Source organism: Octodon degus, unplaced genomic scaffold (assembly GCF_000260255.1).
Source record: "Octodon degus isolate 3935 unplaced genomic scaffold, OctDeg1.0 scaffold00038, whole genome shotgun sequence".
Classification (NCBI taxonomy): Eukaryota; Metazoa; Chordata; class Mammalia; order Rodentia; family Octodontidae; genus Octodon; species Octodon degus.
Genome location: NW_004524614.1, coordinates 3,469,600 through 3,487,813, shown reverse-complemented (window position 1 = coordinate 3,487,813; position 18,214 = coordinate 3,469,600). Strand labels below are relative to the sequence as shown.

Below are 18,214 nucleotides of genomic sequence, written 5' to 3'. Positions count from 1 at the left end.
AAGGGTAGAAGGAAACTTCCTCAACTTGATAAAAGGCATCAACAAACAAAAAAAAAAAAAAAAAAAAAAAAAAACCCTACAACTAACATTGCATCTAGTGATGGATGGTTAAATGCTTGTCCCCTAAAATCAGGAACAAGACAAAAATATCTGCTCTCACCACTTCTATGCAATGCTGCAATGGAAATTCTACTCAGTGTAATAAGACAGACGGCAAGAGAGAGAAAATATGAATGAGAGCGAATATGAACATTTTAATGTCGAGCCAAATATAAGGAAGCAAAACTGTCTTGCTAATTTTACAACTAGCACACGTCACACTCCTACTTAGAGCAAAATCCTAAGGAATCCACAACAAAGCTACTAAAATCAAAAGACAACATCAACATGGTTACATTTTACAAAGCAATGTAATAAAACAGAGTTTTGTAATACCCAGCACTCTGAGAGACTGAAGGAAGCGAATTGTAAGTTCAAGCCCCACCTGGGCAACTCAAGTGACTCAGTGAGACCCCGCCTCAAAAAGTAAAATTTGCCTGGTGATGTAGCTCAGATGGAAAGCCCTAGGTTCAACCCCCAGTACACAAAAATAATAAGGAAAAAAAAAATCACACAATTAAATGACTAGAGGAAACAATAGACTTCCCTCGTGGTAATGGCACAATGCAAACCTTGATGTGGTTAGAAGAACCTACACCCATAATTACAGTGCATGGAGCACATACGTGAGCACATGTGAACACTGTTGATATCCAAGTAAGGTGAGATTGTATTAATCTCAACTTGATCATTTTGATGTTGAACTATGGCCACCAAAAGATGTTGAAGTTGAGTGAAGGCCCACAGGACCTCACTGTGCTATTTTTGTACTTTCTTTGTGTGTGTAATTATTTCAAAATAAAAGTTATTTTAAAAATTAATTGTATTTCTACATACTAGTAATAAATCACTGAAAATGATGTTAAGATCTCCAGATGATTACTTTTTGCAAATTTGAGAACCTTTCTGAGACAGCGAGAAGTTAAGTGTATGCACATGATATATCACAACTCTAAAATATCTACCAGTAAAGTTCCCAAGCTTGTCTACATATTAAAATCACTCAGAGATTTCAAAGGCCATGCCACACTTTTTCTGAGACAAAGTCACAGACATCAATCACTATTTTCAAAATTCCCCACAAAAGCTGCTGCTATATGAAGCAGTAAGTCTCAAATGTATGTTTTAGGACCCGAGGTACTAAAGCCAAGCAGGCACTTAGAATTGAAATGAAGGAAAAGAAAAAGGAAATGAGTAGCTTAAACTCAGGAAACAAAAATCACAGTAAAACTGAACATTAAATAAGGCGCCAAGGACATCAAACAGAGTCAAAGCAAAATTTTACATAAAGAGTACTGAACAATGGGACTGGGGAGATAGCTCGGTGGTCTGAGTTCCTGCCTGGCAAGCGCAAGGACTCAGGTTTGATTCCTGATACCGAATGCTGCACTGGCCACCAAAACCAGATGTGGTGGTACATGCCCGTAATCCCTGTGCTGGGGAGGCTGAGAGAGGAAGATCGCAAGGAAGATCTGAGCTCCACAGCGAGGCCCTGTACCAAATAAATAAATAAAAGATTATAAAAAAGAGTACTGAATAAAATAACTGAAAGAAAGTAGATACGGAGAACTATGAAGGGTCGGGAACAGATATGCTATGGCAGACATTAGGCAAAAAAGGTCAAAATGTGAATATTTACAAATATACTCATGCCTCCAAGATAGAAATACAACTTTGAAAAAAGTTATACAACCCATCCCCTGAGGAATGGTTGAGAAAGATGTGGTATTTTTACACAATGGAGTATTATTCAGCTATTAAGAATGATAAACTGCAAGCCTTTATATTGAAGTGGATGCCACTTGAACATATACTCATAAGTGAAATAAACCAGACACACATGTGTAAATATCGTATAGTCTCCCTAGTATAAGAACTCCAAAGAAGAAATACAAATAGAAAGATATAATACAAGTAAAAGGAAAGCAGGATCTCAAGGACTAACTAATCAAGAGAGGGAAAGGAGAAGAGCTAGGAAACATGACAATGTCAAGCCATACAGTTATATGTAAAAGATGAGCAAGGCAATGATCCTGAGAATCTTCAGAAGATTTTTTAATCTAGCAGTTAATTGGAAAGATTCTCGCCCTGACTAACTATATATACTGATACCTGGGAACTAAGCTACTGCACTGCAGATGGTAATTTGTAATAGTAGTTTCATGTTTGGAGTGCCTGTCATTCTGGTATTCTGAATATGGGCGGCTTGTCATGACATGCCAGTTACTGCTAAGATGTCTCTCGGGTAGGTGGATGTTCAAGAAGAAGGGGGTGGTGAATGAAAGCAAGAGACAGGAAAAGGAATATTGTGGGACTGTCCTGCTTCAAGGTTGTATATGGTGAGATTTTTGGACTTATGTGCAAACATGAGAAGTATAGAATTCTTTATCCTATTTTTAAAATATAATCTAATTTTTAAATGTTTTTTATCATATTATGTAGGGACTTAAAATTCAACATATCAATACTTGATGAAAAATACCTGTTCTTTATTATGCCTAAGATGTTTGAAATGCAGTGAGATAGTGAGGTTAAGCTTGATAGCCTAAATCATTTGATAGTAACAATAAGCTTGTCTTCTGGATGGTTAACAACCTAAGTTTGCAGACCAAAATTAGAGAAAAAGGAGGGCTACAAGGAAAGCCAACATTTTGGCCCTAGCCTTCTAAGGTCAATTAAGACTCAGGACATATGAGAACTTGTACTGTAACGTCATGTACCTCGGTAGTGTCCCAAATTTTCTGATCAAGAAGATTATGGGGCCAAAGAGGAAAGTGATTGATGACGTAGAGTGTGCCTAAGGAGAGTCACATGGGGAGAAGACACTCTCTCAGGCTTTCACAGAGAGCACATTGGCCAAGCAATGGTCGTGACTCATCCACATGGCTGCACTGACAAACGTTCTACAATCTGAGGTACAGGATCTCAGGATAAATCCTGAGGGCATTTCACTGACCTTCTCAGACCAAAAGCTACAACTCTTGTTGCACAGGTCCTGCTTTACTTTGGTCTTAACCATTCAGTAAAAAAGTATGAAGACAAAATATAGGAAGTAAAGCTATGTTGTTATGTTGAGCTGTGGGGGACTCAGGTCAATAATTTCTGACATTGCCAGTTAAACAGAAGACCCAATGCTATTATGGGCTACTGGACTCTTTTAGAATATTTTGCTGAGTTTACACACCTATAATATTCAATAACGGAACTTAGAAAAAATAGGGTATACCGATGAATGTCCATTTTGTATCTGTGTATTCAAAGTGGTTAGGATAGATATATAGTTGCATTCCCTTAATGAATGGAATGATTTGTTCTAATGGTGTCTGTAAATAGGATCTCAAGTCCGCATCTTGTACAGCAATTAACCATTAAGAAGAATGTATGCAGTGTGTTAATTGTTGAAACTGTCCTACTGATTTGATTTGAAACTGTCTCATTGCTATCTGTTTATCAATAAAATTTTGAAAAAAAAAAGTTATACAAAACACTAAAGCAGAATGTTTGAATTAATATTCCAAGTAACCTCCAAAAATTAAAAGACCTGAGCCAGCCAAATAGCTCTGTGGATTAAAGCACCTGCTTAGGCAGACATGGCAGCCGGGCTTTGATCCCCAGCATGCTGTGCAGGCCCTGACTCCAAGGCGCGCTGAGACTGCGACTGAGACTAGGTGTGGTGGCGCACACCTGTAATCCCAGCTCTTTGGGAGGCTGAACACAGGTGGACCAGTATGAGTCTGATCTATGTAGTGAGATTCTGTAGACCCTTACTGAAAAACAAAAAAAAGAAAAAAAGAACATTAAAAGACTTGTAATCACTCATTTTAGGAACAAACTGAAGTAAACTCATCATGGATAAATAATTCCAAAACAAACCCTCAATAAACTATTAAATTTTAAGGACACAAAAAATATTCTTAACACCCACAGAATAAAACATGAAAGAATTTAAAAGGACAGCACCAGACTGGCAACAGATTTATCAAAATATACAAAGGACCACAAAAGCTGAAAATCATTTTCAAAAAACTTAAAGAAAACATGTAAAACCAAGGATGTATACCAAGCCACACCTGCCCTTCAACTAAGAAAGCCATCATTAAAAAGAATGCACAAAAGGGCCGGTGAGATCGCTCAGCACATTAAGCTCCTGCTTAGGCAAGCACAGGGATGTCGGTTCGATCCTGCGACACACGCCATGCCAGCCCTGCCCCTGGGTGCCTTGAGCTGGCCACCAAGACCACGCGTGGTGTCACACGCCTAGAATCTCAGCCCTGAGGAGGCTGAAAACAGGAGGATCGCTATGAGTCCAAGCTGCATAGCGAGATCCTGTACCAAATACATTTAAAAAAAAAAAAGATGCACAAAGTACTTACACACATATTCTTGCTTAGGATTCTAAATATCTTTTTCGACTCATTTATTACAAAGACCAGAGGCTCAGAAAATTACGTGAGTGACTATATTCTCAATTTCCCCAAAAATAATATACAACTAAAACAATTCTACCTGCATAGCGAGAAGTTGATCCATTACATTCAGTGCATACACTGCGAATCAAACTCCAAAGGACAACTGAGGCCACTGCACAACAGGACTCATGACGGAGGGAACATTTTATGTACTTAACTGCACAACTTAAGACCAGAAACAAGATTGGAATTGCAGGTAGAAAAATGGTACATTTATGTCAACTAAAGTAATGAGAAGAAAAGGTAAAAACAAAACAAGATCACTGACAACTATGTGAGTAATGGCTTAAAACCAACGCACATCATTTAAAACTGACATACACAAAGGCAAGGGCTTATCTGTTTTATTTTAACCCTCTAACCTATTATTCCAAAAGTAATAATTCAAAAATAATCACTAGAACAGAAATCAGGTCTCTCCTGATAGCAAAAGAATTTCATTTTTAAATCAAGGAAAACACATCTAAAAATGAATAAACTGAATTTAAAAATATAATGACAGAATTGGAAACATATCAGTTATTTAATGTACATTAACTTACCTTGCCTATTTTTTTTTATTTTATTTGTGTGTGTGTGTGTGTGTGTGTGCGTGCACGCACGGCCAGCTCAGCCCACCAGGGGGCAGGGCCAGCTGGCATGTAGTGCTGGGGGACTGAACTGTGGTCTCAGTGCTTTAGCTAAGCTTGTTCTAAGTAGGTGCCTTAGACCACTGAGCCATCTCACCAGCCCACCTTGCCTATTAAAAGCAAAGTTTATTATGTATAGGAGATATAACTACATTGTAGGATAATGACTTTTTGTACAAAACGTTCAAATGCATACTCAAAAAATTAAAAATAGTCACAGTACAGAATAAATTAGTAATATCTATGAACCAAATAACAACTACAATGTATCCGAGAAGAAATAAATTTTTAAAATTGGAAACAAAAGACAGGTACGATGCCTTCTGTCTTTCTGAAGTTATTCTCACCAAATTTATTCACATCATTAGACTTTTCAAAAGAATGAACTAGCACCATATATGTTCTCTATGTTTGCCATTTTAGTAACTTCTTTTTAAGTATTGACCTACTTTCTCTAGATGTAATTTGCTGTTCTTTTTTCTAGCTTCTTGAAAAGAGTGCTCAGATCCTTGTATTTTTTTTAAGGTTTCTTTGTTTCCTGACGTAGTCCTTTAAGGCCAAGAATTTTTCTCCAAGTATGACTTTACTTGCACCTCATCAACTTTGATATACAATATTTTTATATTAATTCTAACCAAAATATTTTATCAAATTAATCCCCACTGTAACACTTTCTTTGACAATGGGTTATTTAGAAAAGATTTCCCAGCCAGGTGTGTTTTACACACCTGTAACCCCAGCATTCAGGAGAGACTGAGGCAAGAGGATTGCCAGGAGTTCAAGGCCAGTCTGAGCTACACAGTGAGTTTAAGGTTTGACTGAACTACATAGTGAGACCCCGTCACAGGAAGGAAGGAAGGAAGGAAGGAAGGAAGGAAGGAATGAAGGAAGGAAGGAAGGAAGGAAGGAAGGAAGATTTTTTTCTAGTTATCTATTACTACTGATTTTAACTTGTAGAATACCATCTTGTTTTATTTTAACCCTCTAAAATATATTGAAGCTGCTTTTGCCCCCAAAGAGGTTGGGTGACTGTCCATGTGCTTAAAAATGTGTATTCCCAGTTGTTAGGTACGATAGTTATGCATCATGGCAAATTTATTGATTCTGTCACTCCAGATCCTTCTATGAAGGATTTTATTCTGTCAATTGCAGAGATAGTATAAAATTTAAAATAAAATTAAAAAACGCTTCCCTCTAGTATTGTGATTTTATTTCTTCTCCCTACTTTTTAACCTGTACTTACTTAAATTCTTTCTAGGTAACTCAGACATTCTATTGTAGAGAATAGAAAAGTGAATGACCTCCTCAAAACTTACAAAACAAGAACAATCGTTTTAACTAATTATTAGCCAAAGCTTAGTATCTCCTACCTCAAGAATAAAATGAACTGGATCATATCCATAGCCCCAGAGCAGACCAAATTGTTTAATTACTCAAAAGTACATTTTGCAACTAATTCATACTGCTGGGCCTACGGGAAAAGCATCAATGCTCCACCATACATGTCACAAACAAATTAGTAACAATTTTCTACAAACCCGTGATACTAATTTTTCTAAATTAAAATTACCTTGGTCTTACTCTCTGGCAGAAAGAAACAAAAACATCCTGCTTTTCAACTGCTGTGGCCCTGTCCTACAACGCTGCCAGGCTCGCTCATCCCGCCTGCTATGCAAACCACCACTGATACGAGCACCTGCTCTGAAGGCCAAAACCGCCCTCTGCTCTAGCAGAGCCTTGACAATCTAGCTATGACTCTGTTCTCAGTCAAACATGTGGAAAAGGTCTGCATGCAAACATTCTCAGAACTCAGGCATACAGGCCAGAGATCTAGCTCAGTGGCATAAGCGCCTGATCCCCGGGACGCGTGCACATGCACACGCACACGCGCGTGCACGCACACACAGAACTCAGGCATAGAATCAGCCTTGCCTGGCACCCTCCAACTTCTCAGTGAAGTATTATCTCCCCCTTGGGATCTGGCACCGCCAACATACAGCAGCACATTACAGTGACCTTCCTACTCTGATTTCACCATCATCCTATCCTCTCTTGAGGACAGGATTCATCCATCCAGACAGCCACAGGACCTAGCAATGCCTAGTATATACACACCCTCCTCCTACTCTTGTGCCCTACAGCCTACTCTCACAGTGGTCCTAGCCATCCTTTGCAATCAAGGTCACACGACACCACTGCCTTGCTGAAAACCTTACATCGGCCTTTTATTTCAGAACACAATTCAGAGTGCCACCACAGTCTACCTGCCCTTCTGCAAACTTGTCCCTTTCCGGCTGCTACTCATGAGCCTCAGGATGCACTTACTATCCCTTCCCCAAAAAAGCTCTTTGCTAAAGTATTTGCCTGGCTGCTTAACTCATTCCTTCACCTTCATTCACCCCTGATCAAAGGTCACTTCAGTGAGGCTTTCTTTGACTACTGTGACTACATTCTCTGTCCTCACATGCTTCTGCACGTTTGGTTGCAGGGGGAGGGTGTTTTGTTCTGATTTGTGGTATCAGTTTGAACTCAGGGCCTCTGCACTGAGTGACATCCCTAGGCCCACTTCTATTTTTATTTTATTTTATCTTGAAACAAGGTCTCACCAAGCTGTTAAATTACTAAGGCTGGGCTTGACTCTCCTACCTCAGCCTCTGAGCGTGCTGGGATTACAGATATGTGCCACCACTCTGTGTTATTTATATTCTTTATAGTCATTACTACTAATCATATTTACATGTTATCATTTTTCTCCTCCATTGAAAAATGTGAGCCACACAAGACAGAAAATTTGTCCTCCAGAACAGGAACCAGTAATTTTTCTATTAAGGGCTAGATAGTAACTACTTCATACTTGTGGTTGGATAGCCTCTGTTGCCAGAACTCAATTCTATTCAGTTCTGCTTTGTGCACTAAAGCCACCACACAGAGCTGCCAAGATAGCTCAGCGGACTATGTGCAGGGACCAACGGGGATTTGATCCCCAGTACCATGTGCTGCCCTGGCCCCACCACTGGACATGCTGAGCCGGCGACTAAGTCCAGGCATGGTGGCACATGCCTGTAATCCCAAAGCTGGGGAGGCTGAAGAGTTCAAGCTGCATAGTGAGACCCTGTACCAAAATATATAATAATAAATAAATAAAGCCACCATATGCAATGCATAAACGAATGGGCACATCTGTATTCCAACACAGTTTTCTTTATGAAATCAAGCAAAAAACATATTTGGTCCATGTCCTAGTTACTTTTTATTCGTTGCTGGGACAAATACCCGACACACAAAATGAAGGAAGGAAAGGTTTATTTATTTAGCTCACAGTTACTGGAGGGTTCAGTCCATATTCATCTGGCTCCAAGGCAAACAACAGCAGTTCATGTGGCAGAAAACAATGAAGAGCAGAGGAGGAGCAGCAGCTGCAGCCACGTCCATCAAGCCTCTCTCTTCCTTCTGGCTGACTGCGAAGATCAGCGCTCCACAGTGAAGTTCCAGAGCTCCTCCAAAGTGGCGCGGCCCCGAAGACTAAGCTCCTCCTCGGAAGACTGAGACTTCTCCACGGAAGAGGGGAGGAAGGCAGGAAACCAGGAAGGGTGGCTTCCTGCCTTTCTCAATTCCTGGGCCCTGCCCACCTACAGGGCTAGGCCCCCATGCTCAGCTCTGCAGGAGCTAATTCAGCCAAGTTGACACAACGTATCAACTAACACGGTCCACAAGCTATTTGCCAACTTCTGCTATAGAACAAGCCTGGCATTCAGCACACTGACTTTAAATTAACCAGCCATCCCTCACTGGTCACTAAAGATACCTTTTATTAACAGTATAAAATCCTGGTGCTCCAAGTTCATCAAAAGCAGTAACATCAAACTTGCATACATGTTTTCACCAAACATCTATTTGAGATCAATGATATTTATGAATAGCTGCTTGAAGTATATCCAATGCATTCATTCTTACCCCTAGAAAGTACAGAAGTTATGTTCGTTTGACCCTCTGCAGGACTGTCTCTAATTAAACTGCATTTTCACTTAGCTCAAGGATATTACAATAACAGGCTTTGGGAAAACCAGTGTTGTACATACTACCACAATGTCACTGAGCACATCACCTACTATACCATTCAGTGTAACTAACACCAAACCCCAAGTGTGAAATCAGAGGATACATTAAGGAAAGGATCCAATACATTCTTCATGGATTGTAAAACCTGTAACAAAGCTGAAAATGGCTCCCTTTTACTCTGGGCACCAGGATGCTCACCCAAGTTTCTGGTTGACCTGGGGCAGTGACTGGCAGTGCCACAAATAACCATATCCTCTCTTCTCTGGAGGTTCCTAGCTGAACCACATTTTCTAGCTCAAAGTAGGTTACGAGAGGCCATGTTTCAGCACAGCTAGTGAGCTGAGAGGTGATATGTGCTGGCCTATAAAGACCTCCTGCAGGATTGCTCTCATTTCCCACCCCCCAGCTGAACCAAGCAGGTTTCTAGTTCCTAGAGGAGGCCGAATCACAAGGTGGAAAAGAGCTGACTGGCAGAAGCACGCCCACCAGGAAGCCCACCGCTCCAGGTCATCTTACAGTTCCTGAGGCACTTAGCCCTCACATTTCCAACACCAATGTGCATACTCTGATCGGAGGCAGAAGTCTCTCGGTATTTACAAGTGAATTTTTACTATTATTAGTGCCTCCTATAAGCTAATTGAGAGAGTCATTTAATCAAGGTCAAAGAAACATAAGCCTCCATTGATTATGGTCAGTAAAATCTTAAGCATCTCATAGAACAAACATCTGTATAAAGTACTTGTGCCGTTTAAACAGAACTCTATTTATAACTTTTACTTATACACAAGCTGATCCAAGATGTAGTCAAAAAAGAAAGAATACTCATAAATATTAAAATGGAGAACATTTTATACTAACAATCACTAGAAACCAAATACAGTACCCTAAGAAATAAAGCTACAAACTTGTCAACTGTCTGGCAAGAAAAAGTTAACTATCAACACAGCTTATTAACACAAAGTTGTCCTAAACCTTTCAGGTTCTGATCCCTATATAATTCTCTCAGATGATGTCTTAATTTTGTAGCTTATGTAACTTTTTTTGTGGGATGGTATGTCAAAAATGATAGAACCCTTTAATTAAGCTTATGTGAAACAATGGAAAATGGCAGAGAAGCTATGAAATTTTCAATTACAGCCAGTTATAAACTTCATTATCATTGATAAATCTTGCAACCATTATAAATTGCAATGCCAAATTTTGAAAAGGAGCAGCCCCTTAATAATCACCCTCATTGGGATATCTTGAAGAACAATTCAATTGTAGTAAAGCCTGGGGAAACAATGATGTTTGTACTGCATAATTAAAATTTGATAACAGGTGGCTGGGGAGTAGAAGCCATTTCTATGTATTTCCAGCTTTTTAAATTTAAAAAGGTAACAGGATAATTCTAACAGATGTACACAAATGGAGACAAATACTATGGAGAATCAAGGGTGGGATATTTTTAAATCCTACAGAGTTAGTTATATTTCTCTACTTACAGGAAAAATAGGCATGTGTCCTACAGTAAACAGTTACACTCTTCTAAAATTAAGCTTGTACATCTTCCTCATTACTTTCAACTGCAGCAGTGTACCTCGGGATGACACAAGTATAAGTGTAACTTGTTCCCTTTCTCTCTTTACCACCTTTTTAGTCAATGTCACCCACTGGTGTGGGCTACAGTTTCTTCTGTGTGTCAAAGCAACTTAAATCCACGAGAATGCGCGGCTAGGCACAGTTGCAAGATGCCAAGCATGGAGGTGAAGGCCTAAAATCCCAGCACTCTGAGAAGCTGAGGCACGAAGAGCTCAGCCTGGGCAATTTAGTGACTTCTCAGATATAAATCAGTCTGAAGGTCCTAGGTTCAGTCTCCAATACTACAAAATAAAATAAATAAAAAGTTGCAAAGCCTTGGCCCAACCCTTACACAGGACCACTACATAATAAAACAGGCAAAAGTAAAGATGACCTTGTTACGTACATATTTTGAGGGACTGAAAAATGTGATATTTATAAAAGCAAAATGCATCACACCAGGTTTTGTAAAATACATTCATGATAGTGCCCTGATTACTGTGTAACAATGACTCAAAACACATGACACTTGTAATTAATATAAAAAAAGTTGAGTCCTTACTGTGTGTGTAAAAAAATGCACCATTTCATGCACTTGGCTGATAAAATACTTTGCTGCAGACTCTAGATCACAGGCAATCACATGCATTCTTTCATACTGCAATATAATTTCAACTGAGCTGTTTGTGTGAACAAAATGGTAACAGCTCTCAACAAAAGCAAGCCATGAGATGAACTAAAATGGAACTGCTGCTGCATGGTAATAAAATCTTCAGCATGTACTAGAGCAACTTTTTAACACTCACTATGGCTTTGAATTGCCAGAAAACAGAAGTACTCCAAGTCCAAAGATTCAAAAGAGTGTGAGAAGAGAGCAGATGGGAGAAGATACTGAGTGTCATCACCGAACTAAGGTAAACACTGCCACAACAGACTTCCCACAACTACAATACAGAACAGGGCATCTGGCAAGAAGAACACATGCATGGTGTTATGGTTTGTGTCTACGTGTCCCCCAAAGCCTCATGCAGTCATGAGGTGTGGTTCTAGAGTTGGTGATTAATTCATGATCTAAGGCTGGGATTATGGGTCTGAGTCCTGCTGGGATTATGAGTGTGAGTGCTACACCCACCCTGGAGTGGACAGCCTGAAGGCAATATAAGAACGAGACAGACCTGCTTTCTGTAGCCATCACTGTTAACGCTACTCTTCCCATTTGCTCTTGCTGCTTTGCTGCCTTCCACCTCCTTCTGCCATGTGCCAGGCTGCCTTGGAGCCAGCTAAATATGGACTGAAACCTTCAATAACTGTGAGCTACATAAACCTTTCCTTCCTTCATTTTGAGTGTCCGTTATTTGTCCCAGCAACAAGAGGAGTAACTGAGACACATGGGTACCACACACAGCATGTTGTCTGGTTCCTGCCCACAAAAACTTTGTAAGCTAATGAAAAGACTACAAATCCTGTTTTGCCACAAGCTAAACACTACTAATTTGAAAATCTTGGGCCGTGCGATGGCTCAGTGGAATAAGCGCTTCCCTGGCAAGTGCAAGGGCCTGAGTTCAATCCCCGGTTCCGCTAAAAAAAAAAAAGAAAATCTGAACTCCAAATTTTTTGAGCACCAAAGTGATGCCATAATTTCCTATCACAGAACTGTGTTTCATGCATAAAATGATTTAAAATACCATATAAAATTCCTAGAGCCTACATGTATAAGATGTATATGAAATAACAAATTTTGGCCTTAAGCTTGGGTTTCAGCCTAAAGAATTCCACCTCATTATGAATGTGGAAATATTTCAAAAATCAAAACAATTTCTGACCCCAAACATTTTGAATTAAAGATTCAACCTGTATATACTTTCTGAAAGCAGACTCTTGAGCATGTAAGACTTTTCTATCACCAGTAACTAGCAGAGTGCCTCAGGACCAGGTACTCAAACACTTCTGTATTTCTCTCTTTTTTTTTTTTTTTTAAGCTTTTTTATTTATTTATTCATTTGGTACAGGGTCTCGCTACACAGCTCGGACTCACAATGATCCTCTTGTTTTCAGCCTCCCCAGCGCTGGGATTACAGCCATGCACCATGTCTGGTTTCGGTGAGCAAGCATGCGGCATCAGGGAGCAAACATTTGCCAGTTAGGTGCTTAGACCACTGTCTCCCCAGCCCCACTTCTGTAATTCTGACTTAGAATGCCCTCCAATGTTCCATGATCCCAGAGTGGTGCTAAGAGGTGAGGCCTACCAGAAAGCTCTAGGTCCTTGCAAGCATGCCCTTGGAGGGCATTCTGGTACTCCAATCTTTTCCTCTTTTTTCTCCTTTGTATTTCAGCCATGAGGCCACTGATGCTGCTCCACTAGATTTATGCTTCTACCACAATGTGCTGCCTAGTCGTAGGCCCAAAAGGCCAGTAAGTCACAAACCAAAACCCTCAAAATTGCATGCCAAAAGAAACCTTTTGTGTCTGTAAGCCAGTCAGGTATCTTTTACAGCAATGAAAAGGGAACTAACAATGACCATAACGGAACACAAATCAAAAACCAAAACAAGAAAAATGTAAAAGAAAATGGTTACAAGGCTCAAGATAACCCAACAACAGAAATCTGTGGATCAACTTTAAGATCATTCTCCCAGGAGACTGGAGATCACCTTAAAGCAAGTGCCAGGTAAAATTCCAGAAAATACAAAGTTGAGAAATAAAATACAAAGTTTAGAATGATACCAGATCTTTCCTCCCTCCCCAACCCCAGTCCCGGAGATTGAGCTATCTCCCAGCACGATGATCCCAGATCCTGAGCTCAGAGACCTGGCCTAGAACTTGAAAGATGAGAAATCACCCGAGTTGCTGAGACCTCTAAGAGGTTAGAAAGAAAAAAAAGAAAGAAAAGAGCTAACATCCAAAGAACAAACATTTCAAGCAAACAGAAGGAATGGCAAGGCCGGCTCTAAAGATTAAGAGTGAAATCTGAGGATGGGAACATTCTAATCTAAGGCCATCTACCCAGACAGGAAGACATGCTCTGAATGAAGGTGGCCCTGCGGTCAGTGAAGAGAAGGTGTTGGAAAGCAGGACAGGAAAGGAGGGCCAGCCAGCCACAAGGGCAACACCTCTAGGAATGAGCCCAGGGAAAGGCAAAGCCAAGCCAGAGGAAGCCACCCCGAGAAGGACTAGCCAGTTCTAAGAAAAGCAGGTCTTCAGAGAAGAAGATAAAATATTCTTTTTTTTAAAAAAAGGCATATTTTTAATAAAATTAGTCACTGCTTAAAAAATCAAATCATCCCATACAAAATGGCCCTCTCTAGTCAATGCCCTTTTCTTCTTCATAACCAAGTTTTAGAATAGGCTGTCCTGACTGGCTTTCCTCCCTTTACCCCCTCACTCTCCCATTCACAGCAATAATCTTTGCCAAAATCACTAATTATATCCCAGGGCTAAATCCAGTGGAAGCCTCTAACTTCTACCTATTCAGACTGCTTTGCACAACCTCTCCCTCTTGGGTCTGCACTAGCACTGGATCATGCTCAAAGCTCTCCATGTAAAAACAAGGAGCAAAAAGGTGCCCCTGGTGCCCTCCTCTTTGTAACCACCAGATTTCTTGAGTAACACCATCTTACACCCGGGAGCTCCCCTGGTAACCGGCCTTCTGGCCTCAGTCCACCTCAGTGTTGTCACTGCTGTTCCTGTTACCAACGACCTCCCAGCTGCCGAGCATTCCCTCTTGCCTCAGGTTCCCTTGATCACAAAACCCTCTTCTACCTTCCCAATACAGCCTGATTTTGGTCCTGGGTGCTCCAGAGTTCTTCAGGTCTCATTCTATCCTACTCTTTTTCCTACTCTATGCATGCTCTTTTAAATAACCTCATCTAGTGCAGCAACTTCATTAACAAGGAAGAGGGTCCTAAACTTTCTCCATTCACAGCACTTTGGGTTCAGACCAAAAGAAATGATTACTGAATAATGGAAACTTTTAACAAGTCAAATAATTATATTCTAACAATTTAGTGCCTATTAAAAAAAAAAGTACACTTCAATTGAGAAAACAACATTTTCATTTTATTAATTATAAAAATTTACTAGTGGTACATGTACACCTGTTGAGCACTGCACGATTTCCCAAATCTTGAACTCACCCTAGAAACCACCACCCTCTTTCCTGTCCCACACATATTTTCATATGGTGCAAAACCTACCAAAAACCCTGCTTTACCAAGTTGCAATCATCAAAAGGAACAGTAAGATCTACTTTGGAAACTATCATGAGACAGTAGTTTCTAGTATTGGACAGGTGTGAATCACAGCAGCTTCCTCAACAGTTTAAATATGTGAACTTGTTGCACATCTCAGGCACAGTAGGACTCCCAAGTTTGTGGCCCCACTTTAGACACCTCTGGAGACCCAGATCTCCCGTACGGCCAAGTGAACGTTACATCTCAGAGGCACCTGAAACTCATGCTGGCTACTTAGGCTGGCTTAGCATGGCCCATCATCTTCTCCCCAATTCGCACTGCTGACTCCACCTGAGCATGGTGCCACCAATTAGAAGAGGGTACAGCCTAAAAGCCCCCTTCGCTAGATTTCCACTACACACACACACACACACACACACACACACACACACACACACACACACGCACAGCCAGAGACCAAGTCCCAGAGACTCGACCTTCTCAGTTCCCCTTCTTCCACCTTCTAATCCACTCCCCACAAGCCAAACTGATCATGTTCATCACCTGCTCTGAAGTCCACTGATGAATTCACACCCTACACAGGAAGGGTGTGGCACCTGGGTCCTTCTTGATTTTCCCCTGCCTGCGCTCCCTTTGCATTGCCATGCTGCACTTCTGTTTCAGTTGCTCCAATGTACCATCTCCCTACCTAGCTCACTGGACCTTCCTTTTTTTTTTTTTTTTATGTATTTGGTACAGGGTCTCCCTACGCAGCCTGGACTTGTAGTGATCCTCCTGTTTTCAGCCTCCGCCACACTGGGTTTAAAGGCATGCACCACCACGCCAGGTCTCAGTGGCTGGCTCAGTGTCCCCAGCAGGGTCAGCACAGCACATGGTGTCAGGGATTGAACCCCAGTCCCGGACTAAGCAATCTCACTGGTCCTGGACTCTTCCTCTTTGACTCAAGACTCTGAAATTCCTTCTTAAGTACTTCTTCATCTCTCAGAACAGTCCCTAAACGCCAGGATGTGGGCCTCCTCTGCACTCCAGTAGTCAGCCCTCCTGTAATCAATGATTAGAAACACAGAGGCCTGAACTCGGTAGCAAGCTCATCCGGGCCAGTAGAGATAACCACCTTATCACTGTGTGCCCAACACGTGACACGACAAGCTCTCATGTCATGAAGAATTAAAATAAGTGAATGAATGAATTGGGTCATTCAGGAGGCTCAAGGGTCCCTCACCCATTACGAGATCTACCTCTGCACTTATCACAACATACTGTAATTTTCTCTGAAGGTAATGAACATCTTGAAAGTGCTCATCTTTTATTTCTGTAACCCCAGAGATTAAACTAGTGCCTGGTACTTCCTAGGCATTCCCTAAATGGTTTTCGAAAATAAAAGGACATGGAAAAATCCAAAAGAATAACCCCCATAATATTAAGTATGGTCCCCCTGAAGAACTAGGATTAGAGTAGCAATTAATAAGGGCAAAGGAAAACTAAGACTCTCCCCTTATCTCTATATTTACATTAAATTTATCTTACAATGTGCATTGTTTACACATGAAGGGCATAAAATAGCCATGTATTCCCAGCATAAGACTAAATTTGGGCTAAAAACCAACCTTGAAAAACAATGCATACACTATAAGCAACATTCTATTTCAAATACCCAAAAGTAAAGCTAAAAAAAGAAAAAGGAAAAAGAAAAAGAAAAGTGACTTTAATGACTACCAAAAGGACTCTGAAGGAAAGGGGATTCCAGATGGGCTGGTGTATGCTGTAATCTCAGCACTCAAGAGACTGACACAGGAAGATTGCATTGAGTTCCAGCCCACCCTCAACTGCATAGTGAGACCCTATCTTAAAAAAAAATTTAAAGGGGGGAGAGGGAGACCCATACATTCCCATACAGCCATGCTAAAAAATAGCATGTGTTCTTAAATTCTTGAACTATCAAGACCAGCAGTGCTGGCCTGCTAACATAGATACTAACATCAATACTTACAATATGCAATTGTTTACACAAAACACCCCAATAACCAAAACCATTAGTGCTACAGGCAGGTTTCTATGGAAACTGTAAAGTATGTCTAAAGATACGCTGACAGAGAAGCGGGGGCTACAATGTCCGCATGGCCACTTAGCTAAATGTGTTCTACTTGATTTTCAGAATTTTTGCAAGGAATGTAGTACATCACCGACAAGTGGAGCACAAATTTTAAGCTAACGGACAAAACAATGCAAGAACAATTTTTACATGTAGATAGTTCTAGAACAAGCTTCTTTCCACTGTTTTAAATCAACGTTAAGTACAGGTCGCGGGTAGTAAATACATAAAAGTAAACCAAACTTTCCAACCTGTGAGCTTTAAACATCTAAAAAGACAATTTTAGTGTACGTCGGGTTCAGATCTTTTAAGATGAAAAACTGGTACTATGCAGAAGCTATTAGAACTCTGGAGAAGGAACAGAGGAGACACACTGAGAACTGCCTTTGGGAAAGGTCAAACCAGCTTTCTCTTTTTTAACCTCGCGGGTAGATAAAAGAACTGGCTATAAAGAATCACTGCATTGTTTCTCTGTTAGAAAAAGAAAGTTTCGTACAACATATACAAACAGAAACTGCCAGTTTTCAATCAAATTGGTCTTAGAAGCAACAACAACGAAAAAGGTCAATTATAACACCATGAACTCAGTTTTTGATATAAACACGTAGATATGTTAAGTTGTGGACACTCAACAATGCAAAATATTTCAATGGGCCAGCCTCTTTCCGTGTAAAATGCAGGTTCTGAGCGTGAAGTGAAAATGTCATGCCACATGGAGCCTGCAATTTTATAGGCTTCGATGCAAAAACGAGTTTAATTTTCAGGATTTTGAAAGCTCAAAAATTAAATGTTGTAAGTAAACCATCAAATATTTTTTTAAAAAATGTGAACAGATTCCTACTCCACCCAAGAGCGGCCAAAAAATGACAAACTCCCATTGATCCTTAAACCCATCACACAGTTTTTAATTAAGAACTCCGTTCTCCACTAGAGAACTATCTCTTCCAGAGAGGCCAAACCAAGAAGAAATCGCCATTGCCTGTAAGTACCGAAAACGGAAAAAGACTTCGCAGGGCCGCAGTCGAGTCCCGGGGGAGGGTCAGTGCAGGGGAGCTCGCGGCCCCGGCCCCGCGCCCCGCAGCGCGCCCTGGCGGGACGCCCCGACCTCCCTGCCGC

The 18,214-nt window shown here is 40.7% G+C and overlaps 1 protein-coding gene across 2 annotated transcripts in view; it reads right to left on the bottom strand.

Moving 5' to 3' along the window:
* Positions 1-18,214, bottom strand: part of Wasf3 (WAS protein family member 3) — a 140,930-nt gene that overhangs the window by 122,047 nt on the left and 669 nt on the right. The gene's annotated exons all lie outside the window — the stretch shown is intronic.